General features: G+C 36.5%; 1 protein-coding gene across 1 annotated transcript in view; it reads right to left on the minus strand.

The window, feature by feature from the left end:
• micu1 (mitochondrial calcium uptake 1) overlaps positions 1–3,159 on the minus strand; it is a 54,627-nt gene extending 51,468 nt beyond the window's left edge. Inside the window, exon 1 of the mRNA XM_038307312.1 lies at positions 3,141–3,159. The gene's annotated coding sequence lies outside the window, so the exon portion shown is untranslated. The remainder of the gene's footprint in view (positions 1–3,140) is intronic.
• Between the last annotated feature and the right edge of the window lie 4,245 nt (positions 3,160–7,404).

The following is a 7,404-nucleotide window of genomic DNA, read 5'->3' on the forward strand; positions in this document are numbered from 1 at the left end:
CTCATACACATGTCAGTGAAGTGAATGCAAATATGAGAAGAGATGGTTCCTAGCTCACAGCAGATAACAGGACTTGACAAAGAGTGGCTGACAGTGCAAAGCAGATTTCTGTTTTAATGTGACCCTGCATCAACAAAGGAGTAATGATGTTATGAGTGAAAGAGTTAGATTGGTTATTATGTGACAAAACTGACTCAAAACACCATCTCATTCATTGTAAACAAAATAAAACATTGCAACTGCAACATACTCCTCCATTACAATTAGTGTTTTCAATTATATCTCATAGTATATGTATTATTTATTACTACTTTTATACATACACTGCAAAAAAAGACATATAACTTGTCTTCTTGCAGTCTGACATATTGACCCAAGCTTATTTAATTAAGGCAGTTCAGATGCCCAAAATTAGTTCTGTTTGTTAAATACAAGAATAATAAAATTTGTTGCTTTCTCTAAAATTCGCCTTATTTAAATCACATGAATCAAGAGTATTTCTTCATATACACTAAAGTCTTATACCTCCAAAAATTTCTATTTCACTTCTTTTGTATGAATCAGAAACCAACAAGCGGTGATGGTGTCATGGTGGGGAAAGGTGCTCATCATCATATCAAGATGGAAATCCAAAAAGGACAATGACCTAATCAAAGCTCCGAATTGGTTACAGGTTGGTTAAAATAGAAAATTTGTAGGCAGAGCTGCAGAGTTCGACCCACAAACCTGACATGTTACAGCAGGAGAAACTGGCTAAAATTATTGGAAACTATTGTGAGATGCTTTTGGAATGCTTCCCTGAAGAGGTATCCGAAGAAGTTAAAAACATAATAAAATCTGAAGAAACATTATGTTTCTTCAGATTGTTAACATCTTTTTTAACAGTATGTTTTAACATGCATATTACAGCAGAAACTTCACATTACCAGATCTATGGAAAAACCAAATTTTGTGTTGTGAATTGTGTAGCCTGGAGGTTAGAACAATGGATTTAATTTAGTGTCACTTTGTTAGATTTGCCTGCATGGCCTGGAATGCAGTAGTTTTAAATTACTCTAATGTATCAGATCATAACATTTATTAGGGGCCGTTTGGGGTCCTGGTGCACAGCTCCATGAAGTTTAATGGCCATAGATTGATGAATAAGCTCTATTCTGGGGAAAACGGAGCCAAATCCTAAATCTTTTTGGATTCATAATATATAGGGGAAATATAATAGAATCCCTTCCTGAATGAATCACTGTCTATAATTATTGCTCTATCAAGACAGCCATACCCAACACCAAATAGTCAGAAATGTCAGGGGTATTAAAAATATGACAGATTGCTGTACAGTTTTATTTATTGTCTTATCGCATGACTTCTACAGCACAACTGAACTTACTGGCTTCGCAGACTATCTTTAAATAATGTGTTAAAACCAAAACATTTACATATTCTGCAGCATTGCATTAAGTAATAATCTTAGTCTTTTTCCTGCTATAGCATGTTTAGTCAGTCTGGCCCTCGCTCTAATCAATGCAATGCTTAGATTAATAATCGAGACATTAAACTACAGCTCAACCACTGCAGGATTCATTAACGTAAAGCTATTCATCACGAGCGAAAAAAAATATTTAATTGTCCGCTTTTAAATTTCAACTATTAATAGGTATAAAGTCACAACAATAATATTCTCAGTAAGACTCTTATTGCTGAGAATGTTTCACATATTCTGAGCCTTTTGTCTTATTCACATTCAATTTATATCAGTCCTATATTAATCGTGTACACAATACAAGGGTAATTATATGTTATCAAAATTTCAAAGCAAGGCTTTGGAAAATTATTGTTTTATGATTTATTCACGAAGCGACTTCAAGTAATTAGGTCCTCAACAAAAGGATCTGAATGCGTCCAATTCCTCATCATTACTCTCCATTTTGGGTGATGCAAAGAGATTCTCAGCCCCACATTGCTCTGAGGGGATGTTGGCTTGCTTGTCTTCACAGACCTGTTTTTAATTCAGCCTGATTGGATGGTTTTGTAGTATAAAGGGCCTGTTTAGGCTCAAATCAAAGCATTTCCAGCAGACCTTAACTGTGCCACTCCAAAACCTTCTTTTTGTTTGAATTGAGCCATTGAGAGATGGACTTCCTGGTTTGCTTCAGATCATTGTCCTGCTCTATAACCTGAGCAACCATTTATGTACTACTATCGTATGCTACCCTAAACAATTCTTCTGGGCAAAAATGTGGTCCAGAGTTTCATGTCCAAGACAAAACCTACACTGCTATTTTTAAATCCAATGAGGTATAAACTTCAGGTATGAGCTTCCCCTGTGAGGCTAAAAAATATACTCTCTCTAAAGTTAGAAGAAACGATCAAATCCTCATTTCAGATCTCCACAGATATAGAGTAGAGAAGTTGATTATGAGGCTTGATGATATAAACACATATTTAGTGAATCCACCTCATCCAAGGCAGATTTTGTTTCAGGATTTATGTCTTAGACTTAAAAAGTTACATAGGTTCATTCATTCCTCAACCAAAGAATCCAATTTAACATTTGCTCATTTTAGTTGAAGGTTAATGAGTTGTAAAAGTAAGGTTTTTAGTTTTCTACTCCTGTGTTAGAGTGGCTACCAGAGAAAGGCTGGCTGATTAAGGTCATGCTGTTATAGCATTATGGCAGTGCAACTTGAAACAGAAGATAAAGCAAACCTGCTAAAGCCCAGAGCGTTTTTGGTGACTCTTTTTTATCAGGAACAGTGTCGCCGTCTCTGTGACTGATTCAGCTACTTGGAAAAGCAACATAAGGGAACCTGTGGGTCTCTGCAGCAACAGCACATGTTTTCCCAGTTAATCATATTTGGCTGTTGAAAACTGGTGTAACTTGATCCACAAACTTGCTTTGTAAAGAGGTGAAAGACAAAACATAACTTGTAGACAAAAGCTGGGCCATATTTCTGCATAGTCTGTAGGGCTTCATAAAAATGGAAGACACCCTTCCTTATTCAGACCAAGTTTACAGAACAAACCAATTGGTTGAAACAGAAATGACGCACTGCTAGGGATTGCCTTTTCTGTTAGACTATAGGCTCAGCCCTGTTTCAGTCATGCATGAACCTGTGCAAGCACAAGCAGACAGGCAAACCTACCTACACACCTAATCTTGTTCTCAAATTTTCTCCTTACACCATGACTTCATCTTGTTGTTAAACCTTAATATGCCAGTAGAGAAGGATAAAAAAAAAGAGATTATACCACATTTTAGAGTCATTGCTTTAAAATTGGGGAAACATTTAACTTAAAGAATCTATCTCCAACAGCAGTTTATCCAACTTGAATTGCATTGGATCTCAATTGTTGCGGCCCTAAACACTTTAAAGCAATTGTGAATGTAAATTCATTTTCAATGCAATTCAAATTTGATTAAATAATACTTGATGAATCCCAAAGGGAAATTGAATGTTGCAATAACACCTACGTTATTTTTAAAAAAGGTGTTGTTGATGTTGATAGCTGTTGACAGGAAGGATCTTCTGTATCGGTCTGTCTTGTGTCGGATTTTAGAAACCTCTGACTGAAGACACTCTTCTGAAGAGGATGCTCACTTTCGTTCATAATATTCTTCACTTTATAAAGAATTCCTCTTTGTGAAATCTCAAAATCAAAGTGAAAATATCTCTATGACTGTAAATTAGGCTGTTAGAGTAAAGCACTTAGAAAAGGTTTAAAAGAACTTGTGCCTCTCTAGGTTATGATCTCTACTAAACTTTAGGTATGAATTACATTTTCTTTTTTGTCACTTTTGAACACCGCTCAGATAAGATGGGTCTCCAACCCATATATAGCTAAGAATGTGATTAATGATTTCTAATTAGACCGGACGGCTTTACAATTCTTTTCATTTTGAAAAATACAACCACCTGATAAGACTGGGCTGAATCTCTTCCACTAGTTTAAATAACAGGTGATAAGATATTAAAATTATGCTTTATAATAATAATGTTACTGATAGTTTTAAGGAGTATCCCATGGCAGATGGTCACATTTAATACCACAAAAATCTATTAAAAATAAATAAAAACTAGAAAGTTATGAAATGATTGAATAAAATAAATAACTATTGAGCACTTTAACAATTTGTGTTTTGGAAAACCTTTCCTAGTATGCTAGATGTTGCATGTTGTGCTGAATCAAACCAAGCCTGCATTGATTAAACATGTTCAATATGCACTGTAAAAGGTGTACGTGTGCCAGGTAACCCACAGAGATTTTCACTTTCTGAACCAATGCAGCCCTAGTCTTGAGTGGGTTGCTGTCCTTGGCTGGGAATTTGCATTTAAATAGCATTTCCCACAAGGATCAAATGCTTTGCACTGTTAAAGGAAAAGAGGGGATTGGGATGAGTTTAGGAAAAATTACACGTAACTATGTTATGGCAAGAAAAAACAAAAACAAAGCAGAATTACAATAAACACCAAGATAACCATAACCCTGTTAGCCTTTAATTGACTCCATCTTTAGGTATATTGCATTGTCTTAAGAATAAATAACACATAATATTAATAAATATTATAATAATAAGGAATCCATGTTATCACACAAATTGGTAACCTAAAAGTTTCTCAACATGTTTACTCTAAGAGTTATTGTGGCGTCAGGTTTCTCCTTCGACCAACACAGGTGTGTCAGAGGAAGACGTTATGGCAGGCTTGGTCCAGGTTAGGCAATACAAATTCCTCAGAGGGGTGCCTCCTTGCTATTTGTTTTTCCAGGAAAACCTCGTACCACTATCATTATCAGCTTTTGCAGGGATTCACTGTTTCTATACAAAAAACAAACTATAGAAAATATAAAAAAAAACAACTTCCATGCCATTGCTTGTTTTTTAAAAACACTGATTTTAAAGTTTCAGTTTCAATGCCATGAATATCTTAGATCTGATCCAGTCGGATTGTCTGTGGAGCACAGCGTAGTCACGAGCTACTTGAAGGACAGGCTATTTTTAGACAGCTGAAAGGATTCTCTGGCTATTGACAGCAAATCATTCATGATTCTTTGCATGTATCATCCTGTGGCAACGTAGATCTTAAAAATAGACTTCTCTACATTAAACTCAGACATTAAGGGTTTAAACAGTTTAAAGCTACTTTGGAAAGCTGTCAAAATGAATTAACTTCACTAGATATAAACTCGCTTCTAGAATCACCTGACTTGGCCAGTTTTTATAATTATTTTCCTATTTGCTATTAGTCTATTATTGCAAATAGTCTATCACAGTCATCGTTAGGAAAATAAAGCCTTCTACTTACTAATCCATAATAAGCATTGCTGTTGCAGTGAGCTTTCTAAAATCCTCACTTTTTTGGATTTACTGATCCACATATCATTTGACATTGTTAATTAATACACACTGCAGCATCTGAGTGTAAGGTTGCCAAGGGAAACCATCTAAACAAACAGAAAGGAGGCAGTCAGATTTCTAAACCCCGGGGCATATCACATGTCACCGGTTCATACATTATAGGAGACTGGTAAACAAAAAGAAAAAAAGAAAAAAGAAAAAAAGAGAGGTTAAAGAATTTGGTTTGATTATTATAGCTCAGTGGATATATTTTGTTATTGATCCTGTGCTACATGTCAGTGCAAACCTGAGCAATGCACTTAAAGGTATTGTGGAGAATTTTTGAAAAGTCTCTCTACTTGGAAAAAAAAAAAAAAAGCACATGCACAACCCTGTACCGGCTCCCGGGAGGGAAAGCCTTCAATTACTCCTCGTGCACGCTCTGTTGAAAAGTTGCTGTTCTCATCGCTCATACAACCTTACCGTCCGCCCTAACCCCTAAATCCCTCAATCACTTTATAAAGCAGGGACTATATAGTGGACTTTATGGCAAACTCAGTTAACTGACCATTTGGACAAATGATCACTGCTTTTTACTCCCTGTTGGTTAGGTAACTCCTCCTCCTCCGCATGGTGCCTGCGCCATCGTTGTTATTAATCGCTGCTGTCGGGTAGCGGCATCCAATGGTGACAGTGGGCCACTGTGACAGTAAATCCCATAATGCTTTGCCTCTTCTGAGACCTTTCTTTTCTTCTTACACTTTTTCTCTTACGACACTCGACCATTTTCAAAAAAACGCGGTGAGCTTCATTAACTGGCTTAAACAGTAGCTCATCACAAATATATGCCTGAAAGGGCGCATGTGCAGAAAAAGCTAACTGGGGACAAGCACGTAGGTCGCCCTTACGTAAAGATATCACCGGAATGATTGACAATTAGGAAGACCAGTTATTATGATGATCCACCAGGAAATAGAATAGATCGTCCTCAGTACCAGGCATCCCCAACCTCGGTCCTCGAGGCCCGCTGTCCTGCAGGTTTTAGAGGTTTCCCTGCTTTAGCACAGCTGATTATAATGATTGCAGTAGACCAAAAGCCTGTTAATCAGCTTTCAATTAAAATCCGCTGTGCTGGAGCAAGGAAACCTCTAAAACCTGCAGGACAGCGGGCCTCGAGAACCGAGGTTGGGGATACCTGCTCTATACCTTAAAGGCTGCTGGAGAGCAGAGATGGCAAAAGTACTCACTTTCCGTACTTGAGTAAAAGTACAGATACTTGTGTTAAAAAATACTCTGGTAAAAGTGGAAGTACTGATTAAACAAAGTAAAGGCTTGTAAATTTACTTAAAGTATAAATGTAAAAGTAGAAACCACTTTTTTCATGCCGTTGCCTACATTTTAAATGGATGTCTGCCAATAGGATTAGATCTCCGTTGTGTTCATTTTCAATCATCTCGTCGTCCATACTACTATGCTAACGCCACCGCCACCAAGCTGCAATGATTTGCCGCAAATGAATACCGCCGAATCTGTCGATTCATCTTGTAGTGGTGCGTCAAATGCAACATAGATTCTCATCCAATTGGACTGAATTTGGTATTGATGACGTGAAAAATAATAACGGTAACTCCATTGAAATGATTCAAAACTAAAGTAACGAGCCAGTTTTTTAAAATGTAAGGAGTAGAAAGTATAGATATTTGTGTAAAAATGTAAGGAGCAGAAGTAAAAAGTCGCCATAAAAATAAGTAGTAAAGTAAAGTAAAAATATCAGAAAAATCTACTTCAGTACAGTAACGAAGTATTTGTACTTCGTTACTTCCCATCTCTGCTGGAGAGGGGTTCCCTTTCTCCATTTCTGGTTTTTACAAATAAGACATTATCCAATTAAAAACACCAGCCTATTCTTGTTCTGAATATCCCTGTTCAACAGGATTATCTAAAACTCACTAAACCTATTTTATATATAAACAACTGGAATCACATCTGCTTCATTATCATTAGAAGCTTTACAGCAAATATAGGGTTTTTATAAAGGTGTTTAATTTCTTCAGAGTGAATGCTGCTGAATG

The sequence above is a fragment of the Cyprinodon tularosa genome, unplaced genomic scaffold, assembly GCF_016077235.1.
Source record: "Cyprinodon tularosa strain WSP-4 unplaced genomic scaffold, ASM1607723v1 ctg116, whole genome shotgun sequence".
Lineage (NCBI taxonomy): Eukaryota > Metazoa > Chordata > Actinopteri > Cyprinodontiformes > Cyprinodontidae > Cyprinodon > Cyprinodon tularosa.